Source organism: Canis aureus, chromosome 9 (genome assembly GCF_053574225.1).
Source record: "Canis aureus isolate CA01 chromosome 9, VMU_Caureus_v.1.0, whole genome shotgun sequence".
Taxonomy (NCBI): Eukaryota; Metazoa; Chordata; class Mammalia; order Carnivora; family Canidae; genus Canis; species Canis aureus.
In genome coordinates this window covers 25584787-25600527 of record NC_135619.1, presented here as the reverse complement: position 1 = coordinate 25600527, position 15741 = coordinate 25584787, and the positions used below count along the sequence as shown (strand labels likewise).

Genomic DNA, 15741 nt, shown 5'->3' with positions numbered 1-15741 from the left:
GAAAATTACTTGTATTACAGGATAAAAATCTTCTAAAGGCCGAATCTAGTACTTAATGTGTGCAGCACATTTTTGAAAACCTGAGATTAAAAAGTATAAGAAATATTTGAATGTCATCACTTTTTAAACATTGGTAATGATATGAAAATATATAGTTCTTTATGACCAGGTATTTAAACATAAATTTTCTCATGGTATATCAAGAATTCTACTGTTGTTTTCATTTTATAAAATGTTCCCTATGAAAAACCTTCCAAATATCACTGGAAACTAGAAGGGTTAAAGGTAAGTTTTTTTATGTTATAGATGAATGTTAAATAAATAGATGTTGGGCCTGAGATGTGACACAATCATATTACTCTAAAATTTATGCTCACGCACCTCTAAGCCCCACAGGCCTCTAACGGTACTCTGTAGTAAGCACTCCAGCCTCCCAACTTCTGCTGTTGCTCATTCTTCCCTCCTCCACTGGCCCGGAATGTTATTTCCTTAGATATCTCTGTAAGTTGTTTCTCCATGCCCTTTATATCTTTACTAAATGTCGTCTTCTCATGGAGTCTTCTGGGGTGCCTTGGGTGGCTCAGTTGGTTGAGCCTCAGATTCTTGATTTTGGCACAGATCACAATCTCAGGGCCATAAGATTGAGCCCTGCATGGAACTCCTCACAGGGCTCCACACTCAGCAGGGAGTATGCTTGGGATTCTGTCTCCCTCTCCCTTTGCCCATTCATGGTCTCTCTCTAAATAAATAGATACATGAAATCTTAAAAAAAAAAATCAGATGTACTCCTGACATCTCATACCCCTTCTGTCTTTTTTTCCCCCTTCGGCACTTAACATTGTCTAACTTATTTATATCTGTATCTCTCCCCTTCAGACTATAAGCTCCTTATCAACCGAAGCTTTAGCTCTATTCTTTACAGTCGTATTACCAGAGCCTAGAATAGTGTCTGGCATAAAGTAGACATTTAAAACATTTTTTCAGTGAATGAGAAAATGAATCCAAAATCTTTGATATATGATGGGGTATTTATGAATATGTCTGATGTACCAGGAATTTCAAACAAAATAATGAGGCCACAATGTAAAGAACAGATACATAGAACAAATCATTATTTTTGTAACATTCTATACATTTCAAAGGCTCTGCTGTTCATAGTCTTTTCCTTCCTTAGTTTTTTTTTTTTTTTTAAACATAACCATTATTTTCAGAAACAGCTCTGTTGGACTCTGCCTAATTCTTTGTCAGTACTCTACTGTGGAGGACTATGTCTTTGAGGATAAAGACCTCAAAGATAAAGACCTTCCTTTCATTGTCTTGTCTCCTTATTACATGTTGTGCTCTTTTTGGGACCTACTCTCTCAAGAGGCTTTTATATATAAACAAAGTTAGATTTGTCTAATGACTTTTATTAAGGTGCTAAAATTTTAAATTTAACAAAACCACATGTGAAAAGTAATGTTCTTTTGTGTAGATCCGTTTGCAGGGTGATTTTAGTAACTGACACTGCTGTGTACAGTTAGTACAGATTTCTCAGGAGTTTAGTTTGCTGCATGAAACAGAAAACTCATATAACAGTGACTTAAATTAGATAAAGCCTTGTTTTTTCTTATGTAAGGAGAAGTCTGGTTGCTTGAGTTGGCTTGGTGACTCTGAATACCAAGGCTGAGATGTCTGTAATTCTTTTGGCTCTTTTCTAAAGGTCTAAGGGGGAGGAGGAAAAATAAAGGACAAAAATAACTATGTCAGCAGAGTAAGATTTCCTTTTTCTGGAGCTTCTCCAGAAGCCCCAACAACAGCTTCTACTTCCATGGCCGTGGCCTCTTCTATGTCCCATGGCCACCCACTTTGCAAGGGAGGTTGGGAAATATAGATGCTTTTTCCCTTGAGCAGCACATGGATGCCGCCAACAAAATTGTAATTCCACTTAATGGGGAAGAAGAGGAGAATGGATATTGAGTAGGCAATCAGCAATCTTTGACAATGTAAAATATACTTGAAAGATAAAATTTCTGTTATCTTTTTCACAGAAAGGAAATTGACCAATTGACCCGTCACATTATTTAAGGAACAGTGTCAGGAAAATTACCTATAGAAAATTGCATTTCAATTTTTCAGAAAGCATGTAAATAAAATATTCTTTATAATATACTGTAGTTGATAAATATAAAGTTAGGGATACATGGTAAGTTCTATAGCAAAGAACAAGTAGAGCATCCACATGATTATGTCTGTTGAAAGACATAATGCTGAGTAATGTATAGAATTGTCAAATTGCTATATTTTATACCTGAAACTAACACAACATTGTATGTTAACTATTCTGGGTTAAAAAAAGAAAACTATACTGGGTTTAAAAGAAAAGGCAAGAAAAAAAAAAAAAAGAAGACCCTGCTTAGAAAAAGTTTTAAATAGCAATACAAATTTAAATTGTAGTTCACAGTAATTCAGAATGGTTTGTTGTAGTATATAAAGATTCTAGTGATTATATACTAATTATTTAGATAATACAAGAATTTGATGTACCTTATTTAATAATTACAATTTAATATTTTAAGATTACATGATAATTTAACACATAACATAAACCATAAATATAACATAATTAACACATAAGCAACAATTAATTAATAAGATTACATAATAAAACATTTATATTTTGCAAACATAAGCAGTTTAAAATATTTCTAGCTTATCTGTTTGATAACTAAGATGGAGGAATATTGCAAATAATGAACTTACTTATCGATGTTTGTTATTAATTCATTTAGAATTGCTTTACTGTAATTTAAAATTTATTTTAGAATTTAGTTTTTAACTAAAAATCATAGTAACCCAGAAAATACATTGGGAAGTTATTGGCAGTGATGATTCAATATTTCTAAGGAAAACCTATAAGATATTTAATTTAAATTTTTTTTCACTGAATCTAGTATCCTTTTTTAAAAATCTTTTTTTTTTTTTTGTATATTTTTTTACTGGAGTTCGATTTGCCAAATATAGTACAACACCCAGTGGCTCATCCCATCAAGTTCCCCTCTCAGTGCCCATCACCCAGTCACCCCATCCCCTGACCCACCTCCCATTCCACTACCCCTTGTTCGTTTCCCAGAGTTGGGGGACACAAGGTTGTCTCTCATGTTTTGTCACCCTTTATGATTTTTCCCACTCATTTTCTCTCTTTCTCTATGATCCCTTACACTATTTTTTATATTCCCCGTATGAGTGAAACCATATGATGATTGTCCTTTTCCAATTGACTTACTTCACTCAGCATAATACCTCCAGTTCCATCCACATCGAAGCAAATGGTGGATATTCGTCATTTTTTTCTTCTTTTTTTGGTATTTTTTTTATTGGAGTTCGATTTGCCAACATATAGTATAACATCCAGTGCTCATCCTGTCATGTGCCCCCCTCAATGCCCATCACCCAGTCACCCCATCCCCCGCCCCTCCGCTTCCTCTGCTTCCACTACCCTTGTTCGTTTCCCAGAGTTAGGAGTCTCTCATGTTATGTCTCCCTCTCTAATATTTCCCACTCATTTTCTCTCCTTTCCCCTTTATTCCCTTTCAATATTTTTTATATTCCCCAAATGAAAGAAACCATGTAATGTTTGTCATTTTCCGATTGACTTACTTCACTCAGCATAATACCCTCCAGTTCCATCCACGTCGAAGCAAACGGTGGGTATTCCTCGTTTTGATGGCTGAGTAATATTCCATTGTATACATAGACCACATCTTCTTTATCCATTCATCTTTCGATGGACATCGAGGCTCCATCCACAGTTTGGCTATTGTGGACATTGCTCCTTATAAACATTGAGGTGCAGGTGTCTTGGCTTTTCACTGCATCTGTATCTTTGGGGTAAATCCCCAGTAGTGCAATTGCTGGGTCGAATGGTAGTTCTATTTTTAACTCTTTGAGGAACCTCCACACAGCTTTCCAGAGTGGCTGCACCAGTTCACATTCCCGCCAACAGTGCAAGAGGGTTCCCCTTTCTCCACATCCTCTCCAACATTGGTTGTTTCCTGTCTTGTTCATTTTCAAAATTCTCACTGCTGTGAGGTGGTATCTCATTGTGGTCTTGATTTGTCTTTCTCTGATGGCCAGTGATGTGGAGCATTTTCTCATGTGCATGTTGGCCATGTCTATGTCTTCCTTGGTGAAATTTCTGTTCATGTCTTTTGCCCATTTCATGACTGAATTGTTTGTTTCTTTGCAGTTGAGTTTAATAAGTTCATTATAAATCCTGGATACTAGCCCTTTATCTGATAGGTCATTTGCAAATATCTTCTCCCATTCTGTACGTTGTCTTTTAGTTTTGTTGACTGTTTCTTTTGCTGTGCAGAAGCTTTTTATCTTGAAGTTCCAAAAGTTCATTTTTGCTTTTGTTTCCCTTGCCTTCATAGATATATCTTGCAAGAAATTGCTATAGCCAAGTTCCTGTGTTCTCCTCTGGATTTTGATGGATTCTTGTCTTACATTTAGATCTTTCATCCATTTTGAGTTTATCTTTGTGTATAGTGAAAGAGAGTGGTCTAGTTTCATTCTTCTGCATGTGGATGTCCAATTTTCCCAGCACCATTTATTGAAGAGACTGTCTTTTTTCCAGTGGAGAGTCTTTCCTGCTTTGTTGAATATTACTTGACCATAGAGTTGAGGGCCCATTTCTGGGTTCTATGTTCTGTTCCATTGATGTGTGTCTGTTTTTGTGCCAGTACCACACTGTTTTGATGACGACAGCTTTGTAGTACAACCTGAAATCTGGCATTGTGATGCCCCAGCTATGGTTTTCTTTTTCAATATTCCCCTGGCTATTTGGGGTCTTTTCTGATGCCACACGAATCTTAAGATGATTTGCTCCAACTCTCTGAAGAAAGTCCATGGTATTTTGATAGGGATTGCATTAAATGTGTACATTGCCCTGGGTAGCATTGACATTTTCACAATATTAATTCTGCCAAGCCATGAGCATGGAATATTTTTCCATCTCTTTATGTCTTCCTCAGTTTCTTTCAGAAGTGTTCTGTAGTTTTTAGGGTATAGATCTTTTACCTCTTTGGTTAGGTTTATTCCTAGGTATCTTATGCTTTCGGGTGCAATTGTAAGTGGGATTGACTCCTTAATTTCTCTTTCTTCAGTCTCATGGTTAGTGTATAGAAATGCCACTGATTTCTGGGCATTGATTTTGTATCCTGCCACACTGCTGAATTGCTGTATGAGTTCAAGCAATCTTGTGGTGGAGTCTTTTGGGTTTTCTATGTACAGTATCATGTCATCTGCGAAGAGGGAGAGTTTGAATTCTTTGCCAATTTGAATGCCTTTTATTTCTTTTTGTTGTCTGATTGCTGAGGTTAGGACTTCTAGTACTATGTTGAATAGCACTGATGAGAGTCGGCATCCTCATCGTGTTCCTGATCTTAGGGTGTTGAACCAACTGTGCATCCCAGGGATAAATCCCACTTGGTCATGGTGAATAATCTTTTTAATGTACTGTTGGATCCTATTGGCTAGTATCTTGTTGAGAATTTTTGCATCTGTGTTCATCAGGGATATTGGTCTATAGTTCTCCTTTTTGGTGGGGTCTTTGTTTAGTTTTGGAATTAAGGTGACGCTGACCTCATAAAACGAATTTGGAAGTATTCTGTCCCTTTCTATTAATTGGAGCAGCTTTAGTAGAATAGGTATTATTTCTTCTTATCGTTTGATAGAATTCCCCCGGGAAGCCTTTTGGCCCTGGACTTTTGCATCTTGGGAGGTTTTTGATGACTGCTTCCATTTCCTCCCTGGTTATTAGTCTGTTAAGGTTTTCTATTTCTTCCTGTTCCAGTTTTGGTAGTTTGTGGTTTTCCAGAAATGCACTCATTTCTTCTAAATTGCTTAATTTATTGGCATATAGCTGCTCATAATACGTTTTTAAAATCGTTTGTATTTCCTTAGTATCGGTTATGATCTCTCCTCTTTCATTTGTGATTTTATTAATTTGAGTCTTTTTTATTTTAATAAGGCTGGCTAGTGGTTTATCTATCTTATTAATTCTTTCAAAGAACCAACTCCTGGTTTTCTTGATCTATTTCACAGTTATTCTGGTCTCTATTCCACTGAGTTCTGCTCGAATCATTATTATCTCTCTTCATTGCTTGGTGTAGGTTTTATTTGATGTTTTTTTTTCTCCAGTTCCTTTAGGTGTGAGGTTAGCTTGTGTATTTGAGTTTTTTTCCAATTTTTTGAGGGATGCTTGTATTGAGATATATTTCCCTCTTAAGAGTGCTTTTGATGTATCCCAAAGATTTTGAACAGTTATGTCTTCATTTTCAATAGTTTCTATGAATCTTTTTTTTAAAAAGATTTTATTTATTCATAAGAGACACAGAGAAAGAGAGAGAGAGGCAGAGACACAGGCAGAGGGAGAAGCAGGCTCCATTCAGGGAGCCTGATGTGGGACTTGATCCTGGGACTCCAGGATCATGCCCTGGGCTGAAGGCATGCATTAAACTGCTGAGCCACCCAGGGATCCCTAGTTTTGTATTCTTTTTCTTTTTTCTTTTCTTTTTTCTTTCTTTTCTTTTTTCTTTCTTTCTTTCTTTCTTTCTTTCTTTCTTTCTTTCTTTCTTTCTTTCTTTCTTATCCCTAGTTTCTATGAATCTGTTTAATTTTTCTCTAATTTCCTGGTTGACCCATTCATCTTTTAGTAGGATGCTCTTTAACTTCCATGTGTTTGCGTTTCTACCAAATTTCTTCTTGTGATTGGGACACCTGGGTGGCTCAGCAGTTTAGCATCTGCTTTCAGCCCATTATCCTGGATTCCCAGGATTGAGTCCCACATCAGGCTCCCTGCATGGAGACTGCTTCTCCCTCTGCCTGTGTCTGCCCCCCCCACCCCCATGTCTCTCATGAATAAATAAAATCTTTAAAAAAACTATCAAATTTCTTCTTGTGATTGAGTTCTAGTTTCAAAGCATTGTGGTCTGACAAGTAGGATTTATCCCCGGGACACAAGGCTGGTTCAACACTTGTAAAACAATCAATGTGATTCATCATATCAGCAAGAGAAAAACCAAGAACCATATGATCCTCTCATTAGATGCAGAGAAAGCATTTGACAAAATACAGCATCCGTTCCTGATCAAAACTCTTTAGAGTGTAGGGATAGAGGGAACATTCCTCAACATCTTAAAAGCCATCTACAAAAAGCCCACAGCAAATATCATTCTCAATGGGGAAGCCCTGGGAGCCTTTCCCCTAAGATCAGGAACAAGACAGGGATGTCCACTCTCACCACTGCTGTTCAACATAGTACTGGAAGTCCTAGCCTCAGCAATCAGACAACAAAAAGACATTAAAGGCATTCAATTTGGCAAAGAAGAAGTCAAACTCTCCCTCTTCGCCGATGACATGATACTCTACATGGAAAACCCAAAAGCCTCCACCCCAAGATTGCTAGAACTCATACAGCAATTTGGCAGTGTGGCAGGATACAAAATCAATGCCCAGAAATCAGTGGCTTTTCTATACACTAACAATGAGACTGAAGAAAGAGAAATTAAGGAGTCAATCCCATTTACAATAGCACCCAAAAGCATAAGATACCTAGGAATAAACCTAAGCAAAGAGGTAAAGGGTCTATACCCTAAAAACTATAGAACACTTCTGAAAGAAATTGAGGAAGACACAAAGAGATGGAAAAATATTCCATGCTCATGGATTGGCAGAATTAATATTGTGAAAATGTCAATGTTACCCAGGGCAATTTACACGTTTAATGCAATCCCTATCAAAATACCATGGACTTTCTTCAGAGAGTTAGAACAAATTATTTTAAGCTTTGTGTAGAATCAGAAAAGACCTTGAATAGCCAGGGGAATTTTAAAAAAGAAAACCATATCTGGGGGCATCACAATGCCAGATTTCAGGTTGTACTACAAAGCTGTGGTCATCAAGACAGTGTGGCACTGGCATAAAAACAGACACATAGATCAATGGAACAGATTAGAGAACCCAGAAGTGGACCCTCAACTTTATGGTCAACTAATATTTGATAAAGGAAGAAAGACTATCCATTGGAAGAAAGTCTCTTCAATAAATGGTGCTGGGAAAATTGGACATCCACATGCAGAAGAATGAAACTAGACCACTCTCTTTCACCATACACAAAGATAAACTCAAAATGGATGAAAGATCTAAATGTGAGACAAGATTCCATCAAAATCCTAGAGGAGAACACAGGCAACACCCTTTTTGAACTTGGCCACAATAACTTCTTGCAAGATACATCCACGAAGGCAAAAGAAACAAAAGCAAAAATGAACTATTGAGACTTCATCAAGATAAGAAGCTTTTGCACAGCAAAGGATACAGTCAACAAAACTCAAAGACAACCTACAGAATGGGAGAAGATATTTGCATATGACGTATCAGATAAAGGGCTAGTTTCCAAGATCTATAAAGAACTTATTAAACTCAACACCAAAGAAACAAACAATCCAATCATAAAATGGGCAAAAGACATGAAGAGAAATCTCACAGAGGAAGACATAGACATGGCCAACATGCACATGAGAAAATGCTCTGCATCACTTGCCATCAGGGAAATACAAATCAAAACCACAATGAGATACCAGCTCACACCAGTGAGAATGGGGAAAATTAACAAGGCAGGAAACCACAAATGTTGGAGAGGATGCGGAGAAAAGGGAACCCTCTCACACTGTTGGTGGGAATGTGAACTGGTGCAGCCACTCTGGAAAACTGTGTGGAGGTTCCTCAAAGAGTTAAAAATAGACCTGCCCTACGACCCAGCAATTGCACTGTTGGGGATTTACCCCAAAGATACAAATGCAATGAAACGGGACACCTGCACCCCGATGTTTCTAGTAGCAATGACCACAATAGCCTGCACCCGGGACACCTGCACCACGATGTTTCTAGCAGCAATGGCCACAATAGCCAAACTGTGGAAGGAGCCTCGGTGTCCATCGAAAGATGAATGGATAAAGAAGATGTGGTTTATGTATACAATGGAATATTACTCAGCCATTAGAAATGACAAATACCCACCATTTGCTTCGACGTGGATGGAACTGGAGGGTATTATGCTGAGTGAAGTAAGTCAGTCGGAGAAGGACAAACATTATATGTTCTCATTCATTTGGGGAATATAAATAATAGTGAAAGGGAATATAAGGGAAGGGAGAAGAAATGTGTGGGAAATATCAGAAAGGGAGACAAAACATAAAGATTCCTAACTCTGGGAAACATGAACTAGCGGTGGTGGAAGGGGAGGATGGCGGGGGGCGGGGGTGAATGAGTGACGGGCACTGAGGGGGGCACTTGACAGGATGAGTACTGGGTGTTATTCTGTATGTTGGTAAATTGAACACCAATAAAAATAAATTTATTAAAAAATAAAACCAAAGAACAAAGCATTGTGGTCTGAAAATATGTAGGGGACAATCCCAATCTTTTGGTATTGGTTGAGACCTGGTTTGTGACCCAGCATGTGGTCTATTCTGGAGAAAGTTCCATGTGCACTTGAGAAGAATGTGTATTCAGTTGTGTTCAGATGGGAAGTTCTGCATATATCTTTGAAATCCAGCTGGTCCAGTGAATCATTTAAAGCCCTTTTTTTTCTTTGGTGATGTTGTGCTTAAATATGTCATTTGCAGAAAGCGCCATGTTGAAGTCTCCCAGTATTAGTGTATTATTATCTAAGTATGTCTTTACTTTGGTTTTAATTGATTGATATACTTGGTAGCTCCCATATTCAGGGCATAAATATTCATGATTGTTAGGTCTTCTTGTTGGATAAACCGTTTAAGTATGATATAGTGTCCCTCTTCAGCTCTTACTACAGTCTTTGGGGTAAACTTTAATTCATCTGATATGAGGATTGCTACCCCAGCTTTCTTTGAGGACCATTTGAATGGTAAATGGTTCTCCAACCTTTCATTTTCAGGCTGCAGGTGTCCTTACATCTAAAATGAGTCTCTTGTAGACAGCAAATAGATGGGTTCTGCTTTTTTATCCAGTCTGAAACTTTGCATCTTTTGATGGGATCATTTAGTCCATTCACGTTCAGAGTAACTATTGAAAGATATGAATTTAGTGTCATCATAATACCTATTCAGTCCCTGTTTTTGTGGATTATTTTTTTGGACTTCCTCTTTCTTTTACAGAGTCCCCCTTAATATTTCTTGCAGAGCTGATTTGGAGGTCACATATTCTTTCAGTTTCTGCCTATCTTGAAAGCTCTTTATCTCTCCTTCTATTCTGAATGAGTCTTGCTGGATAGAGTATTCTTGGCTCCATGTTCTTCTCATTTAGGACCCTAAATATATCCTGCCAGCCCTTTCTGGCCTGCTAGGTCTCTGGAGAGGTCTGCTGTTAACCTAATACTTCTTCCCATATAAGTTAAGAATCTCTTGTCTCTTGCAGTTTTAAGGATTTTCTCTTTATTTTTGGAATTTTCAAGTTTCACTATTAAATGTCAAGGTGTTGAATGGTTTTTATTGATTTTAGCGGGGGACCTCTCTATCTCCTGGATCTGAATGCCTGTTTCCCTCCCTAAATTAGGGAAGTTCTCAGCTATGAGTTGTTCAAATATGCTTTCTGGTCCTCTGTCCCTCTTGGTGCCCTCTGGAATCCCAATTAAACGTAGATTTTTCCTTCTGAGGCTATCATTTATTTCCCTTAACCTTTCCTCATGGTCTTCTAATTGTTTTTCTCTTTTCCTCAGCTTCCTTCCTTGCCATCAACTTGTCTTCTACATCCCTCACTCTTTCTTCCACTTCATTAACCCTCGTCATTAGGACCTCCAGTTTAAATTGCATCTCATTTAATTGATTTTTAATTTTGGCCTGATTAGATCTAAATTCTGCAGTCATGAAGTCTCTTGAATCCTTTATGCTTTTTCCCAGAGCCACCAGTAGCTTTATAATTGTGCTTCTGAATTGGCTTTCTGACATCATATTGTAAGCCATATTCTGTAATGTTGTGGCAGAGTAGTTTCTGATTCTTTCTTTTTTGGTTAATTCTTCCTTCTAGTCATTTTGCTCAGTGCAGAGTGGCTGTATGAGTGGGCTGAGTCACGAATATCAACCATGACCTAAGTAAATTTCAGCCTAGATGATTCTGACGAGGTCAGGGATCAGAAAATTAAAACAAAGATCAGAATGAAATAAAACAAAAGGGCCATTAAAGTGAAAAACAAATTTTTTAAAAAAAGTAGTAAAAAAATAAAAGGCCAAAAATCCCAAAGAAGAAAAAGATGAAAAAAGAAAAAAAGAAGAGAAAAAAAGCAAAAGTAAAGAGGAAAATAAAAAAGAAAAAGAAAAGAGAGAAAAAATAGTGGGGAAGGTACTGGGAGATGGTGGTGGTAATGAAGTTGTAGTGGAGGGAGAATGTAGTCTACCTGAGGGGTTCTAGAGGGTGATCCTCTTGGTTCTGAGTATATTACGTTCTGTATGTTAGAAGATGCTCAGTCCCAAATTTATATAAACCAGCAATACTTGTAGAAAGCCCCAACACTGACCATCAAAACATAAGATAAAAGAGGGGGGCACAATGGGAATGAAGAGAGAATATAATCTCAAAGAATGAACCAGCACGATATGGTTACTTAGAACCACTTGGTTCTGGGTGCATGCTGGTCATGTTTTAGAAGGTATTAACTTCCGCTACTGTAGAACAAAACGAGGCAGAGAAAACAAAAAAAACCCCACAAAACAAAAAACCATATATCTCCCAAAATTAAATTGAGTATATTGAAGGGAATCTAGAAGTTGAAAATATATCTAGGACCTATAATTATAGAAATATGAAAGTCAAAAAGGAAGACACTTAAAAATGAAGAGGTGCTAAAATATTGTAGTTAAGGTGGGAAAAGAGAAAAAAATATTGGAAATTTTTAGTCTGATATAAAAATGAGCTGTACTGGTAAAAGGGAAAAAAGTAGGAGGGGTACCATCTAGTTCTATAGAGTATAAATCCCTGGGCTTCCCCTGGAGCTTCTATCGCTGCTAGGTCGAGAACTTGCTCTTCCCCTGTCCTTCCAGCTGGTCTTCTGGGGGAGGGGCCTGCTGTGCTGACTCTCAGGTGTGTGCACCTGGGGGAGCTGCCTCCCCCCCCCGCCAGGTGCTGGGCTCAGTGGGAGCTGTTGACCCCGTGAGGCCCCTGTCCCTTGGGGGCCCCGCTCCTCTCAGGCACAGGGCGACACCCGGAGGAACACCACTGGTAGCGGCCAGCTCTCCAGCTCTGGAGTCAGCTCCCCCAGTAACTACCACAGTCTCCCAGTCCACACAGGCCTGGATGCTCCGGGGGCAGAGGACGTTGACCTGCACAGCTCGGGGCGGCCGGTGGCAGGAGCATCCTCGCTGTCCTGTGTGCTCCCCACCTCCACCTGTCCCGGGGGGAGCGCAGGATCCTGGGCTGTGTCCCCCCGCGCCCTGGGCTCCCGGGCCTGCGCTGCTGGAATTGCTCCCAGGGTGCAGCTCCCGAAGGCAGCAGGGCGCAGCCCCCTCGCCCGGAGCCCCCACCTGACCCACCAGCTTCTCCCCGAGGCCCCCCGGGGGCGCTCCAGCCCTTTACCGAGATCAGCTGCGGTGCGCTTTCCCCCAGGCACACTTTTGTTAGTGACCCCGGGAACCTGGAGGCTCCACTGCCCCTCCTGGGATCCTGCCCGAGTTCCCTGCTGAGCGCCTTTCCCTCCGGGAAGAATCCGGTGCGGATTTTTAAAGTTCCCGCTTCTCCGGGGCTGGGCTCTGCTGTCCCCGAGGTTCTCACCGTCCCCCTTAGCCCGGTTCCTCGCAGGGGCCCCTACCCCACTGGAGTCTTTTTATCTTTTTTTTCTGCCTTCCTACCTTGTTAGAAGCAAAAACCCTTCTTTCTGTAGCGTTCCAGTTGTTCTCTCTTTAAATCTCAGGTTTGGTTCAGAGGTGTTCAGGATGGTTTGAAAGTTATCTAGGTAAGTGGGTGGGGCTGGGTGAGTTGAGGACTCTCCTCCTCCGCCAGTTTGCCCCACCCCTAAATTTCTTTTATTCTAGCAAGTACTTAAGAAATGACTATAGGTGGCCTATCATACATGGTATAAAAATTGTAAATGGAATGAAATAAATCAAATCCCTAAAGAAGCAATACAATTTAATTTTTAAAATGTACTTTATAATTGAACAATATGTTTTAATCCTAGGGGAAAAGTTTTTGTACCCTGGTTTTCCTTAATTTTAAAGGAATGAGAATCTTACTTTTTTTTTTTTTTTAAAGATTTCATATATTTATTTGTGAGAGACAGACAGAGAGAGAGAGAGAGACAGAGACAGAGATACAGAGAGACAGAGAGGCAGAGACACAAGCAGAGGGAAAAGCAGGCTCCGTGCAGAGAGCCTGATGTGGGACTCCATCCCAGGACTCCAGGATCATGTCCTGGGCCGAAGGCAGGCGGCAAACTGCTGTGCCACCCAGGCAGCCCAGTCTTACTAACTTCGAATTAACACACAATTTAAAAATAGTTGTCTGAGCGTAACTGGGTGTCTCAGTCAGTGAAGTGTCTGCCTTCGGCTTTTGTCATGATCCTGGCCCCAGGATACTGGCTCCCTGCTCAGTGGGAAGCCTGCTTCTCCCTCTGCCTCTGCCCTCCCCTGCTCATGTTCTCTCTTTCTCTCAAATAAATAAATAAATAAATAAAATCTTAAAAAAAAAAGAAAAATAGTTGTCTTTATTTTTTAAATTTCAAATTATAGACAAAGGGTTATTTTATATAATTTTGTGGCTTAAGAAATGTATATATAATGATAATTTAAATTAAGGCTCAGGATGTAAGTGTGACTCACACATGGTCGTTGCATTTAAGAAGTTTCTAGTTGGGTGGAAAAACAGATGTATGAGATATTAACATCCTTTATGATTAAGCAGTATGCTAGAGGTGTATGAACAAAGCACTGTGGTGTCTAGAGGGAGGAGGAGGTGATGCCAAAGGAATTCATGAAGGACAATGATGGTTGACTTGGATCTTGACGGCATTGTATCAGGTGCAAAATTAGAGGATGGGCATTCCAGAGAGGGAACAGGTTATACAGAGGGAGAATTCCCTGAATAGATACTAGGTGGGGAGTGGCTGTTGGAGGTGATGCTTGGCAAGAAGCTGAAGCTGACCGTGAAGATCCTAGTATGCCTATTGAGAGACTTTGGGTTTCACTTGTAGACAGTAAAGGGCTAATAGAACTTTTAAGCAGCACAGTGATATGGTTTGATTCAGGTATTTTGTTGTTTTTTGTGTGGGGGAGGGGCAGAGGGAGGGAGAGAATCTCAAGCAGGCTCCATGCCCAGCACAGAGGTTGATGCAGGGCTTAATTGCACAACCCTAAGATCGTGACCTGAACTGAAATCAAGAGTGCTTATATGACTGAGCCACCCAGGAGCCCCATAACCAGATTTAGTTTTAACAGATATGAGGGTAATGACAACTAAGAGGACAGATTGGGGCAGATAACAATTATTGGTAAGGAGGCCACCAGGTGACTGTTGTTGTAGCCCAGGTAACATGATGAGGACATGAATGAAAGTGGCCCTAAGGAACTAATCAAGAAGGTGAGTTTGGGATATTTTCTCTTAGGATTAGGTATATACTTATGGAGGTATGTGTGTTTGGTTATGGAAGTCATGACTGCCTAGAGTTGACTATAACTCTGATGTTTCTAGCTTGGAAAATTACATAGCTATCATTTAATGATATTAAGAATTTAGGAAGCAGAACAGGTATTTTGAAGCAAGATAATGAGTTCAGTTTGGACATCAATTTTCAGGAGCATCTATTTAGTAGACAGAGATATGAATCTAGAAATAGAATTTGAGAGATTCTCGACTCATCCCTAAAAAAATAATAGTCGATAAAAGACCTGGAAGGAAAGTATATTATCTTCATATTGCACATCAACTGCAACAGAGAGATTATGTAGCTTGCTTAAAGTCAGTAGAGATGGTGAAAGGTTATAGGAAAAAGCCAACATCTAATCAAGGTCTTCTTTTTTTTTTTAAGATTTTATTTATTCATAAGAGACACATAGAGAGAGGCAGAGGCATAGGCAGAGAAGAAGCAGGCTCCGTATGGGACTTGATCCTGGGTCTCTGGGATCATGACCCAAGCCAAAGGCAGATGCTCAACTACTAAGCTCAGATGCTCAACTACTAAGCTACCCAGGTGCCCCTAATCCAGGTCTTCTGATGCCAGGGTATTATTTAATTTCTTAGAGCCTCGGTTTTTTCATATGTTAGATGAGGATAAGGGCAACTTCCTTATTTTATTAATTAATTATGATTAATTAAGATACAAAGTAGCATATATATATATATTAGAGATTTTTACTTATTTATTCATGAGAGACACACAGAAAGAGAGAGAGAGAGACAGAGACAGAGACACAGGCCGAGGGAGAAGCAGGCTCCCCGCAAGAAGCCTGATATGGGACTCAATCCTGGATCCTGGGATCACACCCTGGGCCAAAGGCAGATGCTCAACTGCTGAGCCACCCAGGCGTCCCTACAAAGTACCATGTATTGACACAGTGCCACAATCAAACAGTTCTTAAAAGTGTGTTAACTTCTTTCTTTTGTTTATAAATGCTGATGTGGGATGACAAAGACTCTCTTTGGTTGAACGATAGATTGGCTCCTTTGAGCCCTCTTTCTGAATAGTCCTTGTCCTTGGAAGCCTCTTCTGCTTGCCAAGTCCAGTTTTAGCAA

General features: G+C 39.5%; 1 long non-coding RNA gene across 2 annotated transcripts in view; it reads left to right on the top strand.

The window, feature by feature from the left end:
• LOC144320512 (uncharacterized) overlaps window positions 1-15741 on the top strand; it is a 143941-nt gene that overhangs the window by 86089 nt on the left and 42111 nt on the right. The gene's annotated exons all lie outside the window — the stretch shown is intronic.